We start from the raw sequence: 13,706 nt of genomic DNA on the forward strand, positions 1-13,706 counted from the left end.
TTAAATATGCCTGGTTGTTAAGCAAGGACCTAATAAATTTCTAATACCTGTAATTTTACTGAAAACTTGACTTGGCTGGAGAGAGACAATAAAAACATGTTCATGATTTTTGTTTTGCTTTGTTTAAACCCTACACAAAAGATAGTTTTGTGTAGAGTTTCTAATGTTGTGATATAAATAAAATATATATGCATGTATACACAGCAAAATACAAATGGTATAGTTCAGTAGTTCACCAAGAGTAAACCCTAAAGTAAACTATGGACTTTGGGTGATAATGATGAGTCAATATAGGTTAATCTATTGTTAACATAGGTACCACTCTTGTGCAGAGGGTTGATAATGGATGATGACGTGTGTGGTGGGAGCAGGGATTATATGGAAAAATGAGGCATCTCTGTACATTCTGCTCAATGTTGCTGTGAAGCTAAAGCTGCTCTAAAAAATAAAGTCTATCTAAAATGGAAACTAAACCAAAAAAACAAAGAAATAACAAAAACTTTCCTAAGGTAAAAGCTGCTGCCAGAATTTTTCTATAACAGTGCCATTTGCCAAAAAATGTCAAATGTTTATCTCTATGGCTTTCAGTTCTTCCTTGGAAAATAAGCTTAATATTGACAAATATTCTGAAGTAAAACCCATTTGCAGAGACGATCTCTGAGGATGATATCAAGAAATTATTTCTTCCATATGTTATGAGAGGCTCTAAACCTCCATTTATTCATTCTATGCTATACAAATCAGAGATGACAAATCTTTGATTACATAGTTCCACTTGTGATACCCACAATCCCATGGCAGACATCTCTCTTCCATCATGACACTCAGGTTTTCCAAGATCTCAGATTTCTTTTCAATACCGCAATCCTGACAGGCAGTCCCAATCGTGTTTGACTAATGAGTTGAAACCCGTTTGACATCTGTGCAAAAAGTGATGAATCCTTTTAACATCATTTTAATTTCCTTAACCTACTGCTTAGGAAATAGAGTTTAGGTTAGCTCTCTGGGAAATCAGTGCAGGAGGAAGGAAAATTGACCTAATAGTTTTAAAACAAAAGAAAACAAAATCCCATAAAAGTCTAATTGTCTGAGTTAAACACAGATGAAGTTTTTTCTTGTTGAACACATAAACCATCTCTTTAGTAAGTCAACCACAATGCATTCTAAATAATTGAGCCCCCAGATATTGACTGGAAATCTGAGACTTAGGAATTTGCATTTTGCTTAGCAGAGAAAGGATACTTTTGTATATCTTGATGAAGTTAATTAGGATTCAAAGATGAAAGTTGGCAGGATTTTGAAATATTTTTCATATTCTAAGCATTTTTGTGCATAGCTAATAAATTATAGCTATTAGAAAGAGTGTCCTATGAGTAACAAAGTAATACTTGGTGATCACAGAACTTGGAAAACATCTCTCAGTATCATCATCATCATCATCTAACATTCATTTACTGTCTACTAAGTCCCAGGCATGTTGCTAAGTGCTCTGCACTATATTTCATTTGAGCTACATGATAAACCTATGGGCTGGGTTCTTTTTAATCTTCTTTACAGATGAAACTGGTTTGCCCATCATCACAGAGTGTAAGTGATGTTATTTCTGAATTCACGAAGAGTTAGTCTCCAAAGCCTAGGGACCTTTTAATCATAATACCAACTTCACACAAAAACTGAGAATACATAGTCCGTATTTCAGGAAATGCATCGAACATTTTTCCAGCTCTTTAAAGTGTTCACAGAACATTCATGTCCTCTTTACATTTTACTTTCATCACAATCCTGAGACAGGGTTATGATGACAATCCTAACTGTGCAGAAGAAGTAGCTGAGATTCAAGGAGACAAACTGATTTACACAGGATCCCTAGCTAGGAAGTAGAAAAGTCTTTACTAGAAAACAGAACCTCTAACTATAAAGCCCCAATCTAACACCTGTTTTCAGTTTAAATATCAGGTATGTCAATGTTTAAGACTCAAAATCATTGCTTAGGGTAGGAGCATAGGTAGTAAACTATGATTAGAGACATTTACTCTGAAGTTTCATGAGAAGAACTCTAGTCATTGAACAGCATTTATGGGTAGAATGCATTCATGTGAGCTATAGTCACTAGGTTTGAGTTGGCGTCTTGAAGCAGGTTAAAATCTAAGGCAAATGGAGGCATTTTTGGTAAAGAAATCTTTCTTCATGGAAAAATCATCAACGACACTACCAAGAACCAATGAACAGAGCCAACTTTAAATAGAAGGTTGCATGGCATGTTCTAATACCACCCAAATATCTTCCCTACTGACTTTTTATGATGTCCCAATTCTACTACTGGCGATTTTTCCTTTGAATTACGGTATCCTCTGTTTTTAAACACAGACATGCCAGAGAATACTAACACCACTCAGTTTAGCTCTCCTTGGTGTATATGAGGAGGAGAGTGTGCCTGGCATCACGAATGTGCTCGGCCTTTGGAGCGGAAGGGAAAAAGAAACTTAGAATGAGCATTAAAAAGAATGTTAGGGGCTTCCCTGGTGGTGCCGTGGTTGAGAGTCCGCCTGCCGATGCAGGGGACACGGGTTCGTGCCCCGGTCTGGGAAGATCCCACGTGCCGTGAGGCCACAACAGTGAGAGGCCCGTGTACCGCAAAAAAAAAAAAAAAAAAAAAAAAAAAAAAGAATGTTAGGCCTCAAGTACAAGTTTCTCCCAAGTTTAAATGGTGTCCTGGGCAAGTTCTAAAGGTGTTACTGAGTAAGATGCTGCTGCTGAGTAGACTGATGATGCTTACACCACAGCGGCTCCTGCAAGTCAGGAAACGTGCCCGATTCAAGGGCACAGCGAAGCACAAGGATGAGGGAGAACATCTTCATAATCCTGGAAGCAATGTATTTATCTTTGTCATTATATTTATTTGACCTGATTTGCATTCTTTAACTTCTCTAAGACGTAAGTTTCTCAATTGTCATTTGGAACTGATTACTACTGTTATCTCATAGAGTTGTGAAAGATTATGTGAATGAACATAGGGATCAGTGCATAGTAAATTCTTCATAAATGTTACTTGCTGAACCCAAAGTCCTATATCATTATCTTACTTTTTTAGGGACAAAACCTTTTCTGAATGGAAAAAGAACCCATCATGAGTTGATTAAATCCTCTGTAGTAACTGGGCTTCAACTCCTTGTTCTACAACACGTTTTCAACTTCCTAAACCCAGACACCTCCAGTGGGAAAATCTAAAGAAACAGACCAAGTGTCCTTGCTTACTGAGTAGCCAGTATCCACTTATTTCACCACCTCCATTTACAATGAGAGACTTTGTAGTCTGTAGACATGATTGTCAGACATCCCTGATAGTCTAGATATTCTCAAATCAAGGAGCTTACTTTTTCTTTCTAGGTTGGAAATGTAATAATTCTATAAACAAAATGTATATCCTTCCAAGTTTATTTACCCAAATATACTCATAAAAATTTGTTTAACAGTTTTCCCAAAATAAGTTACTGGTGTGATGCACTGGTACAACCACCACAGAGAATAATCTGGCTTTATGGAGCAAGATGAAGATACACATATCCATCACTATTCTGGCAAAAATGCCAGACTTCTTTTTAAGGAACACTTTGCCACTTACAGTGGTCTAAACTTGGTCTAACAGAATCAGAGTTGTTTGTTCAGGTATGGGCATGTGATTTAATTTGGGCCAACTAGAATTAGGTCTAATAGTTCTGTTCAAAATATTGAGATGGAAAAGTTCACATTTAACTGAGTAAAAAGATGATAGGATGAAAATCTAGAACTAATAAGGACAAACACAGCTATTCTGTGGGTATTTCTTTCTTGAGAATAAAACCAACATAAAAGAGAACAGACTCAAGAGAAAGAGGTTATATTCTGATTATGTAATTTGAGTCCTTTAAACCAGCTATTCTTGCAAACAAATTAGCTCATGACATCATAGTTACACAGACGGATAACATTCCTATATCCTTAAATCAACTTAAATTTGGATTCTGTCATTTGCAACCAAGAGTTCTGATCAAGACAAAGGCCCAATAAACCCAATGTACTGTTGCATTTAAACTCATCTGTTAAGTTAGCTAGCCTAGATTTATAATCCTCTTAAATAGTTACTCATCAATTATCTATTAAATCTTCACTATGTCAGACATTCTAATAGGTGTTAGTGATAAAAAGGTGAATAAAAGGGCTTCCCTGGTAGCACAGTGGTTGAGAGTCCGCCTGCTGATGCAGGGGACGTGAGTTCGTGCCCCAGTCCAGGAGAATCCCACATGCCGCGGAGCGGCTGGGCCCGTGGGCCATGGCCGCTGAGCCTGCGCGTCTGGAGCCTGTGCTCCGCAACGGGAGAGGCCACAACAGTGAGAGGCCCGCGTACCGCAAAAAAAAAAAAAAAAAAAAAAAAAAGGTGAATAAGACATTTTTAGAACGATGGAAGGTCATTGAACATGACCTGAATTACATTTGAAGGGTCACTCACACTTCACTTAGAAGAACAGACTATCTGAAGTTTGGATGGGAGAAGGACTGGCTTCATGAGGGTGGGACACCTGCTATTGCACAAAGCTTTGCTCTCAAAAGGGCCCACACTTAGTTTACTGCTCTGCTTTTGTTGTCTTGAAATTCTTGATAATTTCATTTTTGACTTTGTTTTGTAATTGAAGTCTCATGAGACAATGTACCAGGCATATGAGCAGAGGATGCTCGTATGCACAATATGCATGTCTGTTGTTCTTTGACACCCTATTCACATGTAGCATTTGTGAGGCCCCATGAGTGGAAAGAGAAACCACAGGAAAAAGGAAAAAAGCTTTATATTTTAGTCCATTTCTTTGAAAACATTTGTTTTAAATGAAGGGCCTTATATTTTCCTTTTGCACTAGGATTTGCAAGTGGTATAGCTCTACCTGGACAGAAACAGGGTATCTAATTAGAAGACTAAAATCACTATAACATGATGGTGTTATTAATCTTACATTCATCCTGAGAAGCAAAATCAACAAATGAAAATGTTTTCAAGGGAGAACAACCTCAGGAAGGCTAGTGTAGCTGGAGTTTAGAAATCTATTGAGAGAGGCATGCGGATTCAAGAGACAGGCAGTGTCCAGGTTATAAATATTCTTGTAAGCAGAGTGTGCATTTGAAATTTTCCCTAAGTGTAATAATGAGCTATGGAAAAGTTTTAAACAGTGAGGTGGGGGCAACAGAATTAGATACAAATTCTTCAAATGATGATTTTCTGTGTTAGTACATAGAGAAGATACTAGAGAAGGAAAAAAGTGGAGATAGTTCAACCAGATGGTCAGACCATGCTAAATCCCTCTGCTAAAAATTCTGCAGTGTCTTTATTAATATATCACTAATATAACTATAGTTAATAATATTATTCTATATTAATAATAATCACTAATAATTTTAATTGGCTTTGTGTACTTATTATTGATGTTAACTCACTTACATCAATTTATTATTTTTTATGTCCTCAGCACTCTGCTATGCCTTTTACATGGACATGTATCTTGTTTCATATCTTTTTAGCCAACTGAAATTATCTTATTATGATAGGTTTTGAAAATCTTTTAATGGATGAGCATGATTCTCAGTAAATATGTTTTCAATGAATAAATAAATCTCAGGACAGTTACGATGCATTCAAGTAAACTGTGATATACAGAAGGTGATAAACTATACAACAAATGAAAGATCTGAAATGATTTAGAGATTTAGCTAAACAACCAGGAAGAGATGTTGGATAGGGTGTTAGAAATATGAGGCTGGACGTGGATAAAGTTCTAGATGTGGATTTCTGTGTCATCTGCAGAGAAGTAATAATGAAGTAGTCAAGATGGAGAGAACTGATTTCTGCCAGAAACTGAGAAAAGTCAAGAAATGCCGAAAGGAGAGAACTTAGGTTAAATTTTAAAAAGCTCATTTGAGACTATATATTCAGGTGCAGTGTTTATGTAGTGAAGTGCATAAAATATTTTCTGTAAGTCTGTTCTGAATGTTAACAATATATTTATGAGTCATTTGCATACCAGATATAAAAGAAAATGATGACCTAGGACTGCAAGGTATATATCCATACCTCTTATTTATAAAAGAGAAATGGAGGTTCAGAGTGTTAAGTAATTTGTCCAAGGTTATAAGAGACAGAAGCAGAACTTCAATACACATTGGATTCCAAAAAAGCCAAATGGCTTTTTACTATAATCATTTTCTATAATGTGATCACGTCTACAAGACATATCCCGTAAATACAGAACACACTGCGTATTATAGTTGTCATGCATGTATCGGAGATCCTGATAAACTTTCAGTAAATAAACCTGTTTAATCTTGCCTGATGCAGTCTCCCCAGATTTGCCTGGGCATGGACATTATTTCTTTCTGCAGAGCATCTGTTGTACTTCCATCAGTAACAGTATATAGCTCCACTGTCATCTTTAGAGAAAGGAATTTTCTGTTCTGGCACAGATATTTCACAAAAAATCATTGTGGTCAGCCTTCTCAAGCAATAAGCATTTAGTTATATAGAGAAGGAGAAAAATGAGGTCTCAAATAATGCTGAGTTATTCTTATTTGAGAACTGACTTTTCTGAATAGGCCAAAACATGTTTAGCTATGTCATACATTCTAGCTGGCATAAAATAAAATAGTTTGAAGAACATGCCTCACCATTCCCTACATCCTGCAAAATACCTCTTCTACTTATTAGAGAAGTTAATTTGGTAATTGTGGCAGTCTTCACAGCCTCAGTGAGTTTCTTTCAGATATGAATACCTGTCTTTGATATCAGGACACAGTTTTTCCTATATGTTCTCTTTCCAAGGTTTTTAAAATACCACAATAGTGCCTATATTTTCCTTAAACATTTTATATATTATATTATGTGTGTGTGTATATATATATATATATATATACATTTTTTTTCATCCAGTTCCAATATTGGCCCAGAGCTCTTTGAATGCATAGGAACCAGAGCCCTGAAAATTTCTTTGGTTAAGAGAGAATCTTCTCGTTTCTCCAGGAGAGGATTCCAGCCCACTCTTCTCTTTTTGGCAGATGAAAAACCTCAGAGGCAGAGAACTGAGGGGCTTGTCTGGAGTTACAGAAATGTAACTCCACCTTCCTCCGGGTCTGTGTATTGATAATAAAAACCCAGATACGTTTCTAAATAAAACCTTATTTAATTTACTTAATCCTCAACAAAACACCAAGAAGTGGGTACTATTGTTAACCCCGTTTTATAGATGGGGAAACTGAGAGGAATATTAAGTTCCCTAAAATTATGTAGCTACAAACTAGGTGTTCCTGTATTAAAATTCAGAGAATCTGGCTACAGAATCCATGCTTTTAACCACTATGTTTTACTACTGTGATTTACTCATCACTTTTTTTTTGGCTCTAAGTAGTCTGAACATATAAACAGAATAAAAACATATTAAACAGAAGTACTGTGGTAGTTTCTCATGCTGACACATGAGATTTGATAGTCTCAAAGTATCACTAAAGGCTCTCCCCAGCTGTCAAATAAACATAATACTTATCACATTGATTTACTTTGTGAACATTATTGAGTCAGAAACAGGGGCACAGATATTTCCAAAAGATTTGTAACTTTGTAGAAAAAAGACATTTTTGGTCAAAGATGCTCTTAATCAAAATTTTATTTAACCAAATTTCTCTTCCTTCTCTGCTGACCATCCTCTCAGCCCTCGCAACACCAAATGGAGAATGCCTGTAGGATTAATAACTTTGAGTCAATCAAAACTGGATTTGCGTCCCAATTTCTCACTCTGTAGCTATGGGCAATTTATTCATTTTCCCTGAATCTCAATCTTGTCACTGAAGAAATTCAAGTTTTTGTACTAACTTTACCAGATATTTTGAAGATTAAATGGAATGGCCTATGTAAAGTTTCTACCTGCCATAAAATCTGTACATAGGACTAAATTAGGGTAAACTTCAATATATGCTAGTTCCTTCCTCACATCATTTTGGATGATTCAGATTTGACCACAGTTTGAGATAAACATCCATGTTTTTATGTTATCAATGATATTTATATATATATTGAGTTGGCCAGAAAGTTCATTTGGGTTTTCCATATCTTACAGAAAAACCCAAAGAAATTTTTGGCCTACCCTACTTTCATAAATTAGGTCACAGTTATATCTTTTCCATTTGCTGTATTAATAGGATATTATAAAAAATATTTTATTTTATCAAAATTTCTATGTATAAATAAGGCTGGCCACAATCATAATAAATAAACCTTAACCAAATTCTTATTTTAGAAGGAGTTTTATAAAATATGTCCTCAATTATGAACATTTTTTCCTTTCAAAAGAGCATGAATCATATCTACATATATGATAAATGGTAATGTTTGTTTCTGGAGGTAACACTTATTCTGAGGGTAAAGCATAGTATAAAATTCTTTAAGATATATTTGTTATCTTTGTAAATGGAAAAATTAAGAAAGGGAAAAATTACATGCCAAAGGCATGAGTTGAAGTTTAGATTTTAATCTCCATTTCTACACTGCACTGAACAGTTAATGCTTTAGCACATTAACTGTAGATGATTTATCTTTACTCACAAAATCTGCTAAGTTTAAATGAAAGTGTGAATTTTGGATATTACCAGAGGCAGTTTTAATGCTAAAATAAATAAAATTTATCTTGTGTATTTTTATAGGAGGACAAGAACTGTCTTGTTTTATATGGACAGTTACATAGATTGGGCATAAACCTTGTAAAGTAACATTGTCAAGTTTAAACATATTATACTATAGGTTTGCTTCTTCCTCCATAGGACCTGCCTTTCATAGAATTATGTGTTCGGTGTCTCGGTATGTATTTGCACATTCACAAATAGATTCAACTCAATTAAACTTGTCTTTTTGAAGTCTAAATTCCCAGAGGATTTAAAAAAATCTCAAAGAAGAAATTGCTACCAAAATATAAAACTCATTCATTTTGCCTGGACACATTTTAGAGATTCATAAAGAGAAAAAAAATAGTATTTTAATGTAAAACTAAAAAGTATTTAACAAAATATTTACTTAGAGTATTATATATGTTTATATTTGGATGTATTATATATATTTAGTTTGTTCACAGGTAGATGTTAAGCTAAACCGTTGTGACATAGAATCATAGATTGTTAAGGCTTAAGAGAGCTTAAGAGATGGCCTGGTTCAAAAATAGGAATCTCTCTAAAATATTCACCCCTTCCATTGTCCTGCTATATATATGTATATACATCTATATATATGTTATATACATTGTATATATAATTTTGAATTTGTAGCCAGTCTCTAAACACCATTTTAATTCATTTATTCATTAATCTGTTAACTTATTCAATATCTATAAAGCACCTGTCATGTATCAAGCATTTTTCTGGACCCTACATTAATGAACAAAACAAGATAATCATTTCTGTGCTTGTAGAGCTCATACTCTGTAGAGCGTGGAACTCCATAAACAATAATGGTCAAACATGCAAATTATATTGAATGTTAGAAAGTGATAAATGTTATAAGAAAAAGAATAAGTAGAACAGATGGTGGAAGATCAAAAGTGCAGATGTCAGTTTATTTAATGTAAAATTATTTTATATATTCATAAATGCATAAAGAGACTGTGTAACTATATATATGATGATACATTGCTCTATAAGCGGGAAAAAAATTTTAAACATTTTTATACAAGAAAGATCACTCTCTATTGATTACTTAGAAATCACCTTAATTGGATTTCAAGGAGAGTTTGACCTCTACTGTCTTAGAGCTCCAAATTTAATTAATATAGAACCACAAGCTGGTGACCTCTCATTATGCTTGTTAGGAGATGTGTCACGGCATTAGAGAAACAAACAGAAATAACCTGTGTCTTCAATCATAAGTCTCCTGAAATTGATTCTCTGCACTGGGTGCAATGCAGAGTTCTCTAATATTTGTTGCAAACACCACACAAGTTACCTCTTTATTTATTTTGCTCACTGCCTGGAGCACCCTTCCCCTAGGTGCCTCTCATAACCAAAGTTATATAACTAAATTTTCACCCCAAATATCACCTTCTCAAAGAGAACTTTCAACCACTCTATTTATAGCAATCTCTCTGGCACTTTGGGTTTTATTATCTCTTTAGCTTCCATTTTTAGCATTGAAGCTAATTTTTTTTTTTTGCTTTGTTTCCTTTTTACTCCTCCTTTCCCTCGTTGAGTCCAAATTCAGCTCCCTGAAACCCCATCTATTGTCTGTCTCATTTACAGCTATAACGCCAGGTATAGCATGGGGCCTGCCACAAAGTAAATGCTCAATAAATATCTGTTGACCAATTGTTGAACTCCTCTAATTGTTCATGGTTAAAATTTCAGGATGGGCTTATTTTTCCTTTTAAGTTAGCTTTTATACATTAGTTGAATTATCATTAAATGGAATTAAATAAATTAACTCTTAGTACAAGTAAAATATGGTGTAGTTTAGTGGTTATGTAAATGGATTCAGAAGTCCAAGTTCTGGCTTTGTCATTCATTAAACATACGTGCTTGAGGAACTTACATAAATTCTCCCTCCATTACTTTATTTGTAAAATGGGGATGATTTTAACACTCACCTTCAATTTTACAGAATGACTATAATTCTCATCTTTGTGATTGCAACTGTGAATATTATAAAAGGACACAAGACAAATACAATGTAATTGCTCAAATCTTCAAACAAATCACCCTTGTCTTCTATTGTAGAACTGTTTTTAGAGACTCATTAAAGTTGGCACTTACAGGAAAAAAGACAAAGATTGCATACAGTTAGGTAATATCAAAGCTGCAGAGTATATGGTTACAGATACATGTATTCACTGGAAATTATCTAGAGTTCTGCAATGCACCTGGATCTGATGTTTCTCAGTTCTGCATTGTGTCCCTAGAGACATCATATGTCCAAATCAAGGTTTACTACAATATGCACTTTCAATGTACTTTCTCTTATTTAAGAAAAATGTTTTTGCTGCCTGGTTAAATACTGTGAGTTAAATTTTATCTATACATGTTATGTGATAGCAACTTAATAATTCCCTTGGCCCAGTCATTCAGCAGAATTTACATTAAACTAGTGACACTTTGTGAAAAAAAATATTCCCATTATACCTGAATATGCATTCTCATTATACTTGTGCAGAATTCCTTGGGACTCACATGTGTCCATTAAATCTTCGTATAAAAGCAGAAAGCAGACTCAAGCTATTATGAAAATGTGATTCAGAAGAAGATGCATCAGGTAAATTGGGTATGTTCTTCTAGATTTGAGAAATTTCAATGACCCTTGATTAAAATGGCCTTGCAAGTTGATGTGTTTTTCAAATGTAACATTATATGAATAGAGAATTATTTACATAGGAGATCCTGTGTTAAAATATCTATCCTGTGTTGTAGGTTGAATTGTGTCCCCCAAAATTCATATGTGAAGTCTTAACCTCCAAAACGTAACTTTATTTGGCAATTGCATTATTCCAGATATGATTAGTTAAAATGAGGCCATTAGAGTGGGCCCTAATCCAATATGACTGGTGCCCTTATGAAAAGGGGAAATTTGGACACAGACACACATACGCTACAGGGAGAACGCCATGTGAAGATAAAGGCAGATTCAGGTTTTGCGCCTATAAGCCAAGGAATACCAAAGGTTGCCAACAACCATATGGGATATGCAAACTCTTGTAGTCTTAGACAGAAAAGCAGTCTATGTGGTGTCAGTCCTAGAAAGACTCCCTCACAAAACACTATGTCCTTATCATGCGTGATTCCTCACACCACTAATTAATTCTGGGCTATAAAGCATTGCCCTAGAAGTTTTACTTTTATATTTCCATCAAATCTAGTTGACATTTACTAACAATTATTTCTAAGTGCATTCTCCGTTTATACTTAAGCACATTTCCTTTCTTTAAAAAGTTGCTGTTTAGTTAGCAAAACAGATGTCGACCATTGACTTTAGTTCTAGGTAATAAATGCCATATAGTAGCAGTTAATGGCTAGTATTTGCAGAACACTTACTACATGTCAGACACTGTTCTAACACTTTATATACATTATTTCAATTAATTCTCCCAAGACTTGTATGACATCGGTACTGTTAAAAAGTCTCATTTTACAAATGAGGAATTTCATACCCATTTGCTTAAGTAATATGCTAAAATCAAGGGTTAGTACTGTTAGGGCCATGGGCTGGCCACCCCAAAATATGACTCAATGGCATATTAATTATTTTGAATTAAAGTTACTTAAGAAACAGCCAGTGCAATAGGGACCCTCATCTCTCTCTTTCTGAAAGCTAAATAAATCTCCTGTGTGAAATGTGCCCTCCCTGTACTGGAAAGTAGGACACTCGTATCACCAGACAGGGAATTCAGGTCCGAGGAGCCTGTATAAACAAACCTTGTTACTTCTTTACTAATTTACTATCCAAGCCCAAACTTTGCTCAAATCCCGTTCTAATTAAGCACCTAAAGCCTAGGCTTCTTTGTCTTGCCAATACCTCATAAATTTATTATTTCTTTGTCTAACAAATTCAAAAGCTGCTTGCTTTGACCACTTCTTAGGTCCCATTGCCACAAGAATTCCGTATGCACAAATTAACATTTATTTTTTTGCCTATTAATCTGTCTTCTGTCAATATTATTATTAGTCCAGGCACAAGAACTCAAGAGAGGTAGAGGGGGAAATTTCCCCCTCCTCGACAGTATAATTATATAATAGAAATGCATAAGATTGTATTATACATTTAAAAGAAATGCAAAGTAGAAAGGTTTCAAGGAAAAGAGCAACCAAAGGTATGTGGCATTTGAACTGGATCTTAAGATGCATGGGGGTTTCTAGGCAGATAATTAGAGGAAGATTTCAGTCAAAGAGAAGAGATTGAACAAAAGCACACAAAGAGGTATCAGAGTTGTGCTCGCCTTTGAGGACAGAGTGGTACAACAGTACCTGGTGACCTCTGGGTGCACCACTTTTCCCCAGAGTATTGTGGGGAGTGACTAGATTCAAAACTCTTAAACCCACAACCCACCCCATGCTCTGTGAATAAAGTAACAATTAGTTATGCTAGCATTTCAGACCCCCAATCTAAATGTCTAATCCTATTTTATGCCACTCTGACCCTTTATATCCTGAATTATTTGCTGTTCCTCTTGCCAGCCCTGTGCCATCCCGCCTCTGTCACATCACTTACACCATCCCTCAGCATACCTAGTTGTCATGCAGCAATCTTCATTTCTAAAACGCACCCAGGTGATTCTAGTGCAGATGGAGCACCGATCATATTTTGAAGAGCAAATTATGAGCCAGTATCTGGTTTATATTAACGAATGAAACAGTCAACTGGAAAAGTGGCATATTTATCTAGTCAAATACTGCTGTCCTGGACAAACTTTTTTTTTTTTTTAATTTAAAAAAGTGTTTTGGTAATCGCTCATTTAACTTTAGACAAAAAAGGCATTTCGATTTTTCTTAAAATTTCTGCCTAGTTTATATGTATCTTGCCAGTGTAAATTTACTCATGCTTATTTGTTATATCTGCAAAGAATTATAAGAATGTTACAAAAATAGCATGGTAATAAATCTACACGGTAATTGTGAAAGAAAAGTTTAAGCTATTGCCTCAAATAAATGTTAACTCTAATTTTTTAAAG

The sequence above is a fragment of the Leucopleurus acutus genome, assembly GCF_964270905.1.
Source record: "Leucopleurus acutus genome assembly, chromosome: 8".
NCBI classification, from domain to species: Eukaryota; Metazoa; Chordata; class Mammalia; order Artiodactyla; family Delphinidae; genus Leucopleurus; species Leucopleurus acutus.